Source organism: Lepisma saccharinum, chromosome 4 (genome assembly GCF_977018435.1).
Source record: "Lepisma saccharinum chromosome 4, izLepSacc3.1, whole genome shotgun sequence".
Lineage (NCBI taxonomy): Eukaryota > Metazoa > Arthropoda > Insecta > Zygentoma > Lepismatidae > Lepisma > Lepisma saccharinum.
Genome location: NC_139232.1, coordinates 82,465,388 through 82,477,747, shown reverse-complemented (window position 1 = coordinate 82,477,747; position 12,360 = coordinate 82,465,388). Strand labels below are relative to the sequence as shown.

The 12,360-nt window shown below is 37.5% G+C and overlaps 1 long non-coding RNA gene across 1 annotated transcript; it reads right to left on the bottom strand.

Annotated features, from left to right (window-relative positions):
- Window positions 1–3,029: 3,029 nt before the first annotated feature.
- Window positions 3,030–11,678, bottom strand: LOC145987242 (uncharacterized). Its single transcript, XR_014441638.1, has 4 exons — window positions 11,602–11,678; window positions 10,850–10,934; window positions 8,291–8,407; window positions 3,030–3,167 (listed from the first exon to the last, which is right to left on the bottom strand). It is a non-coding gene; the product is annotated as an uncharacterized LOC145987242 (long non-coding RNA).
- Between the last annotated feature and the right edge of the window lie 682 nt (window positions 11,679–12,360).

Here is a 12,360-nt window from a genome sequence, read left to right as displayed (position 1 = left end):
TAGCTTGAAACGTGCTGAAAACAATGTTTTTTTACCCAAGCTATCATTTTTCTTAGATGAGTTACCATAATTACCGCAACTGTCTACAAAGGCTAAAAATGCCGCAAATCATAAGTCAAACAGGGCCGCAATTTTTAAACGAAGTCATGTAAAGGAAAATACTACCCTTGCATAGGGGTTATAACAACAAAAATATAGGCTATATAAATAGAAAAAGTTGACCATTTTCTCAATTATTATCTTTTTGGACCACATGGTATTAAATGGCTATATTTTGCTTTAGACCTAATATTAATTAAAATATGCAAGTTTGATTAAATTAGTGCATATATTGTGTATCAGTGAAAGTTTTATAAAAATAGATCAAATACTTTCACAGAGTTGGTTTTATGCAAGGATAATGTTGGAAAATTTTCTGCTTGAAATCATTCACACTGAGAATCGAACCTGGGTTTACTACGTGGCAGTCCGATGTCATATTTTCTCTGCTTTTGTCATATATCAGTATTTACTCAGTTCCATATTTTTTAACAATCACATTCAGAACATGAACATCCATGTCTTAATCGGGATTCGAACCCGGACCCTTGCTGTCGTAGCGCGCTGTGCTAACTACCTCGCCCCGGAGGTCAAATAGTAGACTACTGGGACTCCTTATTCGTTGATGAGAAGAAGCTTTCACAATTATGTATGTTACAAACCACATATTGTTGCTGCAGGACTCTATATTATCGTCTGGAATTTTGACACGAAATGGTAAGATCAGCTTTTGGCAATGAAGACCCGAACAGCAAAACCTAGGACATGTCTGAGAAAAGAAATGCCAAGGGTTTTACGACCTGTCAATCACTAACTGCCCGTGTACAGGAGGAGGCGTGTTCTTGAGGGCCTCGCGAAGCGGGCCTGGACAAAACATCTGGTGGTGTAAACGCTGTGCGCGCTCTATCGGCGGAAGGAAGGCGAATTCGGAAAAGGCCTTTCCATGATATACAGTCTTAAGACCCGGGTAATAGAAAAACCTGGCAGGCATCGATGCCTGTGCACAACTGTGTCGTGAAGCTCGCTTGCGCGATGTCGAACACCTGGGCTTGACGTGCGTGTTGCATATTCTTGTAGGCGCGCCTCCTCGCAGACGGATTTTCTCCGGGTCATGTGCAGGTCTCTGTTTCGGAGATAGGCCCGTTCCAGTCGCCATCTTGAAAGTGTCGAAGCCGAGACCAAGTGGGTTTAACGTACGTTCACTCATGCTTCCAGAATCCACAAACACATTTCATCCATCGTGTATACTAGTAGATGTGAACGATATATCATAAAACAGCGATCAAATTAATCGTTACAGAGCTTGCGAATTAGCCCCGATTCCAGTGCGACGCTGCTTTTACTGCAAAATCGAGCTTAATTCAATAGAATCGAGCAGTTCAAAAATTACTTTCAACTCACACTGGTGGTCTCATTGCGAGTCCGAGGGTTTGTGGTATGATGATGGTTAACATTTGTATCTACACTTGCCATAATGTAGATTACGTTGCACTAAAACTTGTTTTTCAGTGTGAAATAACCGTGAAGTCCTTTAATCTCGCCTTTAACATATTTTCCTGTCATTATGATCGTTGTTTATTTATTTTCTCGAGTTCAAACACCAATATCAACACTCTATGCAGAATTAGGTACAACATCTTATGTGACTGGATACATCTCGACCTGTTAAAAATAGAACCCATATCCTATCTCAATCGAATTTCAGTAAGAATTATAGGATAAATTGCGTCTTATTAAATATATAAGCTACATAGGAAATATTAATGTTAAATATTTGGCAATTATCTCAGTTGAGGGATGAGAGGGAATGGTTTTCCCCAGTTAGGAGATATTATGCATGAAATCTACCCACTAACCCCCAAGGCTCGAAAATCCCCCATTGCAATTTTCACTACGAATGCTATTCTTTAGACATTAGCATTGTGAAAGTTTAAATATTTTATCAGGTATGGTATAGTTTAGGGAAATTGTTTTAGAGAACACAGAGGTAAATTCAATCCTGGTGTCCGACTCGGGTGGGTCGGTGGGTGACCGCTCTCGATTTAGGTGATACACATCTCCAAGGTGAAGTGTATATTCATTAATATCTATAACTTACGTAATTCAGAAACACTTACTATATTAACATTGTAAGAAAACCTAAACTCATATACAAAAGAGCTATCGAACTAGTAACACAGAAAATTTCATCAAATTTCTATTTCCAAGTTCAAATTTAATGTCCATCCATCTAACCTAACTACAAGTTTCTTGTGAATAATCTAATGCATGTAAAATATGAGAACAATACCATGAAAAGTCAAGTGGAATACAGCCTACTGTTTCCTCGGCTCGGTAAGGTTGGTCAATTTCAGAATAGTGTCCTTCTTTAATCCACAAGGTTGCATACTTTTCGTCAGGAAAATCATTGATGACTGGGCTTTTAAGAATGATTTTTCAATTGTGCTTGTTACGTATTTAGGAAATGGTGTACTATATGGTTTCAATCCTACTTTCTTTGAGAGAGATAAAGTCATCCCTGGCAGGGATTTTGTTTTGTAAAGGACACATTTTTATGGGGGATGGGTCCCCGGCATTTCTCCCCGTTAATTCGCACACCACTTGTAACGACCCCGTCTTTATAACCCAGAAGTTAGTAGTGAGACTACATATGCTTTCCTTCCACACGCACGCCTTTGAAATTTTCACTAAAATCTACAGTATCCTTTTTGTTTTAAACTGCATATCTTCTAAATAAAGATTGTGTATGGTATCTTAACCCTTAATATTTCTTACATGCCATAATATTTTTCCGATTGCAATTACAAATATGAAAACTAATATTGCTAATACTACTTGTCACGAATGTATGTAAATAAGGGTCTTATAAAAAAAATGTTACAAGAGTTTTGGAATCATTTACGAATTATATTTCTATGCTAGAAGGAAACGGAAAATAAATTAGGTGTAACTTCAATTATTGTTGCTAAGTAAGGAAATAAAAAAATGAGTCAACAAATATCAATGTATTTATTTTTATGCATCACCTCAGTAACTACTACATTCCTATGTTTTTTCTTACAAGGTCAGCTACCTGTATCATTTTGTTGGTCCTTAGAAATTTATTTTGAAACCGAGGACTACGTTGCCTAAAGAGAAAAAAAATCCAATCGTTAGTCTTGTAATGTCGTAAGTGAATTATTAATAAAGAAATGGGGGTTCATATACACTCTACTAATATTATTCAAACGATAATCGTTTTGGTTTTTGCATTTTTTTCAAATTACAAAAATATTAACGTAAACCTATATTAATACAACCAACTGAGAATGATGTGAAGGAGTTATGTAAAGGAATTTCTGCAGAATAGAAAAAATTGTATGGGAAGGCAGGACATTAAGAAGTGAGCTCTTGAAGTTGAAACTGAACTCATTTTCCAACAGAAAATATACAGGGATAACTCTGAATTTATACTCGGAGTGGTTAACATTGCACGATACGATGCCAGGGTCTCGGGTTCGAAATCTGGTGTAGGCTTTGGTGTTATTCATGAGAGTCCCTTCGGTTGGGTCCAAATTGCGAACAGTTCTAATTGCGACAATGCCAAAATCGCCCTAATTGCGAACACAATGGACTAGAAAACCTGTTTTCAGAAACATATGAAGGTGGTGAAACTGACAATCCGCTGCTTTGACTAACTACAATAGCCAACCTGATTGACTAATCATGTCTTCTGCTTTGTAAATCCCTCCAAAGCCATTTCATCCTTTTAGTCTGTCGACGTAATCTGACTTTCATTCGTGTGTTGATGTCTCCAACCTCACTTCCTCAGTGCCAAATGAGATGTGGAACTGCTTCAACAGGAAGCACCGGACAAATAATGCAGTGGAGAGATGGAACCACAAAATCAACAGTGAGCTACGTAGGATGGCGTACGTATAAAAGGATGGCGAGGAGCAAAGCAGATTGGTAATATTCCTAATTTTATAAGAGTACTGTCATATATTTTGAAATTTAGGTAGAAGATAACTCTTAATTGGCGAAGCTCTTTTCAGTTAAGAATCGTGCAGTATGGATTAGCATAAAAAATAGGCCACACTTTATAAAATTATATATACTTCAGCGACTACTTAAATCACGTTCAATTTTCTATGTTCCAACTGTGACACACAAGGTACTGACTGACTAGTTAGTCTCAAATGTGGGCTGAGTCCCTTTAAAAAATTCGTAAAAATGACCCAGGAAGTGCGAGAGGAATTTGTAGGCTCTAAGGCAGAAACATGTGTTCGCAATTAGGGCACCTCCCTTCGAGGTGATATAATTTTATTCCTGTTCAGGCAGCAAGTGTTCGCAACTAGGACTGTTCGCAATTAGGACACATCCCTTCGAGGTGATATAATGTTATTCCTGTTCAGGCAGCAAGTGTTCGCAACTAGGACTGTTCGCAATTAAGACGACACCGTCCCTTCATCGATTTCATCATGTCATCACTCATCCTCGTCTTTACGATTAGCCGAAAGTGGCAAAACTTTGTGGGACAAAAAAGTGCAAAATCCAAAACTACCGTATTAACTTGCCAAAATCTTCACACACAAAAGTCAGATTCCAAATGAAAAACATCTTTCAAATCGTGATTTATCGTAATTTGAGAGTAGTGCAAACATTTATCTTTGTGGGTCAAAAGAGTTCAAGGCTATGAATATCAAATTCAAATTCAAAGGCTGTGATTGAGCATTAACTTGGAACCCGACTTTGAATCAGTATTTACCCTAATTTAGGAGTGGTAACTTTTTGGAACAAGAAAGTGCAAAATTGCGCAATTGTCAAAAATACTGAAATTCATATTGGGGGTCAAAAATGACGCTGTAACATGATTTTTACGTAATCTGAGAGATGTGCAAAACTTTATCTTTGTAAAACAAAAGGGTGCAAAAGAAGTGTTCATCAAAAGCCTCAAATTGAAAGTAGCGATTGGGCTATAACATGGAACGTGGCTTTTAATGATTTTTAATGATTCACTGTAAATTGGAAGGGGTGTATGAGTCATTCCATGCCAAATCAACACAGATATGTACAATTTCCAACCTGACCATCTCCGATTTTCATGAAATTTGGGGAGTTGAAACTATGCGCGGAACTTAGTTACTGTGAAAATTTTCAGTTTCGTTTGTCTAGTAATTGTTAAATTATTCAAGGTCAAAGTCAGCAGAAATTGCCCTTTTTGAGCCCGCTTTGCTATACTAAATGTGCTGTAACTCCGTCCCTATTTTGCTTAGGAAGCTCAAATAAAGCTTATTGTACAAGGAATTGAACAAGCTTTCCAGTGATATATAACAAACCTACCTTTGTATAAAAATATAATTTTGTCAGGTGACCTTGACCTTTGACCTTGAATATCTCAAAACATGTCATCACCAAAAATTGTGAAATAAATATATTTGGTCCCTCATTCCATACTGTAAAACATACCAAAAATCATTCTGGGACTGCAATGGGATCAGAAGATACAAAATAATATGTGAAACTATGTGACTGATAAAAGCCTCATTACATAAACTATTACGAGTCAAAAGTCCTTTAACACCCCCTACAAAATGTAAAGGAGTTATCCTGGTCATGAAAGAAATAGGTTAGGCACAGGGAGATCTCTCTCTAGCTGTGTGTGTCAAGCACAGGTCCGGCATAGTGTTGACGGCCATATTAAATTCAACGCAAAAATTTCAAAGGAAAGGGGGTGATGTGATACATCAAATCAGGGTAGAATTTCACGAGAAATGAAGCAGCAAAGGTTTTTCCAACGTATCTTTAGCCAGCAAAAAGTTATATGCATATCTTTCACTTACGAAATAGCACATTATAATGTTCTCAATGTTCCTGTGAGCACACTCGTTGACGTCTCTCACACTCACAGAGAACATTTGGCAATGTAGCAGGTGCAACATCATCGCAAGACGCAACTATGCCTTCTCTCAGATGGTCAATATCACAGACTTTTAGTGCATGCACCATTCTCTTCAAATGTTTCTGAAGGTAAAAGTGCTCCTAAGATGTTAGATCTGGGGAATGTGCAGGCCCTTTAATAGTTCCCCGCCTGCCCATCAATCTACCTGGAAATTTACCATGAAGAAATTGCCAAAATGTCCACATAGTGTGGTCACACTCTGTCCTGTTTCAAAACTCTGGAAAAGTGCCATATTCCATAAGCAAGGATAAAAAACCTGTTCAGTATACAAATCCAAGAAGCCCTTGCCATATAAGGTTCCGTTGTTGAATATGGATCAACCATTCCCGTTCTCCATACACTATACCACATCATTAGCTTACCAGCAACGACCATTCAGCTGGGATCTGTCTACTGTAGATTATGAAATCACAGGTATTGCATTTTATATTTATTAACTTCACCGTAAACATAAAAATTATCCTCGTCATTGAAGAATTTTTCATTCCAAAGAAAGTGTCACGTAATTGTTTGAGATACTTTTCCCAATATTCTTCACTATTCAACTATTTAGTGGGCCTCCTTGATGGCGGAGTGGTAGCGTCGTCGCTTGTAATCAATGGGTCCCGGGTTCAATACCCGGTGGTGGCACATAGTGGTTCGGATCCCACTTTAAACTGTAGGTCCAGTCCCGATTAGCCTTTCTGTGCATAAAGTGGACTTAAAACAACAAATCAATCAATCAATCAACTATTTAATGAATGTCGCTGGTTAAAATCATATGCAACGGTGCGTACACTTCTTTCTCTCCCAAGGTGTCAGCGTGATCTCGATGAGTTCCTCGATGAGTTGCTTTGTTTTTAACACCTCGAAAAGGAGAAAATGGTTACAAGCATGCAGTAATAACTTTTTGCTGGCTAAGGATAAGTTGGAAAAACCTTCGCCGCTTCATTTCTCGTGATATTCTACCCTGATTCGATATATCACATCACCCCCTTTCCTTTGAAATTTTTGCGTTGAATTCAATATGGCCGTCAACACTATGCCGGACCTGTGCTTGACACACACAGCTAGAGAGAGATCTCCCTGTGCCTAACCTATTTCTTTCATGACCAGGATAACTCCTTTACATAGGGGGTGTTAAAGGACTTTTGACTCGACATAGCTTATGTAATGAGGCTTTTATCAGTCACATAGTTATACATATTATTTTGTATCTTCTGATCCCATTGCAGTCCCAGAATGATTTTTTGATATGTTTTATAGTATGGAATGAGGAACCAAATATATTTCTTTCACAATTTTTCGTGATGACATGTTTTGAGATATTCAAGGTCAAAAGTCAAGGTCACCTGACAAAATTATGTTTTTTATACAAAGGTAGGTTTGTTATATATCACTGGAAAGCTTGTTCAATTCCCTGTACAATAAGCTTTATTTGAGCTTCTAAAGCAAAATAGGGACGGAGTTACAGTACATTTAGTATAGCTAAACGGGCTCAAAAAGGGCAATTTCTGCAAACTTTGACCGTAAATATTTTATCAATTACAAAACAAACGAAACTGAAAATTTTCATAGTTTCTAAGTTACATGCATAGTTTCAACTCCCCAAATTTCATGAAAATCGGAGATGGTCAGGTTGGGGCTGTGTTGATTTCGCATGGAATGACTCGTATACCTTTTTTGTGGAAGAAAGTAGTACAATACTACGGCTTGGCTAGAATTTTAAATTTAAACTTAGCTTCCAAGTTAATGTTGGAACACAAATTTCGAATAATGATTTACGGTAATTTGTGAGAGTTGCAAAACTAGTGTAAAAATCTCGGCTAGTCAGAACCGTACAATTCACAACATGGTATCCATCATCAACGTAAAACCTAACCTTAGCCTGAGATTTTACGTAATTTCCTAGAGAGCAGTTTCTTTCTTTTCGAGACAAAGAGGTTGACAAGTAGTGGAAAAGACGGCTTCCACAGCGGAGGGTTAGCATGGCGCCCTACGACACCAGGGCGTTGGCATTGGTGTTCTTTGTGAGTATCTCTTCGTCAATTTTATCATATCATCACACATCCTAATCTAAGGGATTTGCCAAAAGCTTCAGAAAAGCGAATCGAGCTAGTCCAAAATTATAGACTAATCAAAACCCTCTACTTGAAATATCGGAATCCAGCCCCTACATAAAATCTCAACTATTGACACGTGGTTTACCCTAATTTATGACGGGAGCGAAACTTTTTCTTTGTGAAACAAAAAGGTGCAAGACTTGTAATGAAAAAACACTCGGGTGACAAATTTGGGACTCAGACTAACATAACTAGATAAATTACTTACCAGTGTCATTTACACATTGTATAGAAGCCTTACCATGCCCACCCACTGCGGCTTTTGCGTATTTACAGATCGTCTCTTCTGGACAGTTAACCCATCCACATGGCCGGTTACTACTACCTGGAATGGAGAGAACGTGTAATTATACTAGACAAGTCAGACTGGAATATAGACGCATCCTATTGGCCCGACAAGCACAAGGTCAGGCAAAACTGCCGAATTACCCCCTCCTCTCCGTTATCTGCAGCAACACTTTTTAGAATTCAACTATTTCACCTAGCCATTGTCAGAAAGGAAGAGAACATTGGTCTCAAGAAATGCGATGCTGCAAGAAGAAAAAGCTTGTAAATGACATAAGAATTGATACATGTCAAAATTTAGAAGATAAGTTTAGTGTATTAATTATAAATTATGAAAAACCGGATGTGCTAATAGCTAAATTATCACCTTAGTTAACGCTCAAACAGTTGAATGCTGCATGGCAACGAAATCAACAAACTCCGGTTATAATAGCGGTGCAATTTCACATGCTGGGTTCTTACTCGTGTGCTCTCCGCCCCTTGATCTTTACGGAAACTTGGAAGGGAGAGAGGTTTTTTCCTAAACCTAACCAGGATCTTTCCTTTGTTCATCACCAGCGTCGTCAGCAGTTAAGGCGACCCAGGTTTTTCACTCGGGTACCTGATTATCACCGCTAACAAGACATTTACTTTATTCATAGGAATCAGGAGCATCGAAAAATTAGACTATACTTTAAGGAGGTGCGTTTTCTGGAATAGTGGTGCAACATAAGCTGGTGACGTCAAGAGACCAAATAAATCCCAAGAGCGGTAACTGAATACAAAATTATTGTGGATATTAATTCTACAATCAAATACAAATCTGTTCGAGGAGAGAACAGATAGATTCCAACCTGTAACTTCTGCCAACGGACAAAGTGTTACCTTCAGCCTAGAATCTAAGTCCGATAAAGATACCTGTGGTGTCCAAAGCAGCCGGACACGTGTACGTGACACTCAATACTTATGCCCCTACGAAAGACTCAGACGTAATTGTGCACCAAAATTCAACCTCACTTCCACGTAGTACGCCATGGACTGCAGACTAACGAGACTCTGGCGACTGGCACTGTGGCCAGTATAATTCTGTGTCGTCCTGTGTTTTCTCCTTATTTGTGCTGAGCGCCCATTTTAACCTCAGCTTTTAACCAAGGTAAGAATATTTTAGTTTTCAGACACGCTTTTATTTTTGTTATGATAAGGGGCTGGACCCCGTATAGTGTGACGGGTGCAAAATAGCCTCAGTGCCGAGGAACGCAAAAAATTTTAATTATAAAAAAATTCAGACGTAATTGTAATGGAGATGCTTTTCAACATGGGACAAAACACCAAGAAATGATGCTGTGATAACTATTCTCTTGTATGATTTAAATGCAAGAACTTGGAAGGAGAAGGGAAATGAAGTCACAACTGGAACTCACACAATTTCTAGAAAACAACTATTAATTAATGAAATAAGCTAAATGAAAGAAATTTGGATTTAGCAATTATGTTTCAATATAAACAATGCATAAAAGGTCATGGAAATTTCCTGGAAAAAGTTAAGTCAACCAGATAGATCATGTACTATTATGACGATTATATGGTGAAATACTGTAGCTGCTTGGTTGGTTTTATCGAATAGTAATCTCGGCCATGCTTTCAGTGAACAACCTTACCTATGATAGGAAGTGATACAATGATTTGATATGTAATATATATTTGTTCTACAAAGAGCATTATAAAATTAGAAAAGATCGTCAGGAATGAATAAACATAATACATGCCTACATACATAACACACACACACACACACACACACACACACACACACACACACACACACACACACACACTCACACACACACCCACCCACCCACACACACACCCACACACACACACACACACACACACACACACACACACACACACACACACACACACACACGCACACATGGCAACATAGACAGAACCTAATTTGATATTGACTGACAATAATATGGTTTAAGACACTTCGTAGAAGTCATTTGTGTTAGAATTATGCCAGAGGGATATTCAGACCTTATATTCTGAATATCATGATCACCGAGCATTTTAGACACACCTTATAGTGAATAATGCTATCAAATTTTGAACCAGCAAAAATTATATATCCTGCTAATCCTCAAATAAATGCTCTAACAGTAATATTTCACGAGCATCTTTGTAATATCTTTGATTTCTTTGTGAGGCATATTATCTAAATATGTTGTGAAAAGCAAGTTAGAAAACGTTCGAAATTTAAGTCACTTTCGCCCAATTATGTCGTATATGAATGTGCACTTTGTGATAACTGAACACGTTTTTCAATCCGATGACATGTCGGCGCCGAAGTCCAATATCCTCTTAAATAAGCTTCTGTTATGTTTACACAAAGAATAAATTTTCCATGATAGCACTAACAACTTGTGTACCAACGCAGAAACCTGTAAATATTCCACGTTTTACACGTAGGTTGACATAACCTCAAAGATGTCGAACTTACCAACTCTACTCGGGCAAATCCAAGCTAGTGCACCAACGCCACACATGAGAAGCACCAGACCTACTGCTGCCCATTTAGTCATTGTCTAGAATATTAAATAATAACAAAATTAATGACGTGAGGTAAATAAAGATTCTCAACTTCTGTGTTATGTCCCCGTCCAAGCACCGCTATTCCTTTGTGAGTGTCACTTTATTTATCTAACCATCATTTATTTCCATAATAAATATTAGCCCAAAAAGGCAGAAAGCCGACGAATTTTAATAAAAATAGAAAAGACAAAAAATATAAATTAAAATGTGCTTTACACTTCTATATATCTATTTACAAAGAGAATTATTGACTATGAAATAAAGCTTCCTGTATTATCGTCTTTGGTTTTACTGGAGGTGAATTATTAGCACCACATTCAGGCTGTTTTAGAACACTTCCCCCTCCACGATTGCCATAGATACCTATTGATGAGAGTCTGAGTGACCTCAAGGCAGCAGTGATATTAACGGAAATACACTCCTCGCAAAAAGTTTGGAAAATTGTTACGTTAGACAATAGGTATTAGGCATGGCCTTGGAATGCAACAACACATGGTACCTGTCTGGTGCCGACATATGCCACCGTGCCTATCACTTATTGTCTAATATAATAATATTCGAAACTTGTTGTACCTAATATAACAAAATTAACTTTTTGTGAGGAGTGTATTTCCACCTGATATCACTCAGCCCATGGATCGAACGCCAGCGGTGTCTTACCCCCACAATATTTCTTTCGAGATTGCAAGTGATACATGTTCCAAGTTTGGTTGAAATCCCTCCAGGCGTTCGAGAGTTATGCTGGAACAAACACACGTACACACATACATCCATTTTTATATATTAAGATAAAAGCGCATCAAATGCAACTCTTGTGTCTAATCCATTTTTCAAGGAATAAACAACAGTAATAATAAATGGTTCCATTAATATTGCATGACTTAAACACAGCTTTTATTTTGATAACAGTGGAATACTAATTCCTAAATTTATAACACTATAACTTAAGAGGTAATGTAATTGAAATGAGGAAACTGTGACATTTACACACAATGAAGTGTGTTGAAATTCGTCACGAAACATTAGAAATGGTAAGAAATCAAAAATCTTTCATGGATTAATAAACCATGACTCATTAAAGGATCACTAATGGGGTTGTATCTTTTGTACAGCTGAGTTCGCACCTTATGCATTGAATCTGTTTTCTGTAAAAATAAATGTATTGTTGCAACGTGTTCATTACACAGATATAAAGTTGTATTTTTAAAAAAAGGGCCATTCATTTCAAAATCGATAAGGTGAAAGTCTGAAAGTTAGTTATTGATGTGGTCATAACTCAAATTATATTAATCGAAATCTTGATGTTAATAATTCATTACATTTCCCCTTTACTTAAACCTAACTTGTTTTGGTTCAATGTCAGTATCAAAATTCCACTCTTTATGGAGAGAATTATCACAGTAAATATAAAGCAAAAGT